At 40.2% G+C, this 1,859-nt stretch overlaps 1 non-coding gene across 1 annotated transcript; it reads right to left on the bottom strand.

Annotated features, from left to right (window-relative positions):
• Nucleotides 1–860: 860 nt before the first annotated feature.
• TRNAA-AGC (transfer RNA alanine (anticodon AGC)) lies at nucleotides 861–932 on the bottom strand. Its single transcript has one exon. It is a non-coding gene; the product is annotated as a tRNA-Ala (tRNA).
• Nucleotides 933–1,859: the final 927 nt, after the last annotated feature.

Below are 1,859 nucleotides of genomic sequence, written 5' to 3'. Positions count from 1 at the left end.
TCCTGAAGCCCAAATCGCCAGTCAAAATAAAATAAACGGATCCATTTCTAATGCTCGTCTCGTCTGCAAGTTCTCTGATTTTGATTCGATGATCCTGAATCACCCGAGTCCTCACTTGGTCAATAACGATCTTATTTCTGGATGTTGAGGGCCTACCGGCACATGCTTCACTCCCCACTAGCGTGCGGCCATCTTTGAAGCGGTGGTACTACTCCATCGGTGTGGTGCCCATTTCTTCATTTCAGGTCTGTTGCATCTTGCGGATTTTTTCCACTCAAGAATAACCAAGCTTCACGCAAAATTATTTAATGCGGTAGCATTGTTTAAGTTTGTCCAGCCATTTTGTCGAAAACGAAAATGTCGACGGCACTCTTATACTTCTTCATTTATCGGCGGTCTGCAGGCAACTGGCAGCTTCTGCAGGCAGGTAAGAATTCAAGCATGCGCACAGGGATCACCTAAATATGTGCACAAAACCACGCCTCCCTAGCTTCATTGGTTCACGCACGAAAAATTATGGTCAGATGCTTTTGAGCAAACCTCGTGCAGTGTAATATGTCAAGTTAAAAGCGCAATATACTACCGGAAAAGTGCCTTTCTAAGGAACGTTGTTCTTTAATGCACAATCTTGAGGTAGTAAATAGAGATACCAGTTATATAACGACATTCATTCATTCAAACTGAGCAGAACTCCGATCTACTGCCATAGGCAATTTGCTACCGGTTGAGTTGTGCCTTCATACAACGGCAAGGCGAAACTATTATACATATAGAAATGTCCTCTCCACTTGTCAATACAAGATCCATCGAAAGACTGGTTATTTGTTGAGATGAAGATTACAAGGAAGAAAATTCATCACTGCCCCCACGGGGACTCGAACCCCGGTCTCTCGCTTGCTGGACGAGTGCTTTACCATCTAAGTTATGGAAGCAGATAAAATATTTCAACCTTGGAGCGTATATGCATGTGGCCATCTGGTTGGCCTATGTTAAGGCGACTGGATAGGACTACCCTTATTCTAGTGGCTATAGCCTATGTCATTCACGAGCTATTAGTTGATTGTTGACGCCGTCTACATGTACGGTGCCTTTCAACATATATATATATATATATACGCTAAAAGGTTGAAATATTCAATCTGCTTCCATAGCTTAGATGGTAGAGCACTCCTCTGGCAAAGCGAGAGACCGGGGTTCGAGTCCCCGTGGGGGCATTGATGAATTTTCTTCCTTGTAATCTTTATATCCACAAATAACAAGTCTTTCGATGAATCTTGCAGAAACGATTATAATGGGAAATGCGTCTCCCAAAGAAGTGCGTACGAAGTATAGATCTCACGGCTCACGAAGTGGTTAATATAAACATAACACTAGAATACTCGGCAATAAACAGTCAAAGTAAATTGAAATTATCAATTTTAATCACTAATATAAACACATAAGCCTCTGAAATAAACAAAAAAATACTGTAATAATAATAGCAATACTTTATCAGGGGTCTGTCAAAACGCTTTTTATAGGGTCTGTTGTTTTTTTTTTTTTGTGGAACTAGTCCATAATGTTTTGAAAAGCATATGTTTTTAATCAATGTTTCTGTTAATTTCATGGGGAAACGGAACAACATACTTAATTTTGTACAAAATTTCATATTTATGGTTTTGTTAATGTGTGATTCTCACGAAATTGACTTAAATTGTGTCCCCAACAGTTCACGTTTAATATATTTTGGCACATAATTTTTTTTTTCGTCACTTTCTATTTATACATGTATTTCTGCCATGTCGCCAGTGCCGTCTGGATGCATGGGCTCACCCAGGCATGGCCCGGGGGCCTGAGAAAAACGAGAAGTAGTTGAATTT

This window comes from Pholcus phalangioides, unplaced genomic scaffold (genome assembly GCF_987345545.1).
Source record: "Pholcus phalangioides strain wild (caught in Gottingen) unplaced genomic scaffold, Ppha-v1.0 ptg000008l_1, whole genome shotgun sequence".
NCBI classification, from domain to species: Eukaryota; Metazoa; Arthropoda; class Arachnida; order Araneae; family Pholcidae; genus Pholcus; species Pholcus phalangioides.
This window is presented reverse-complemented; position numbering and strand designations above follow the sequence as displayed.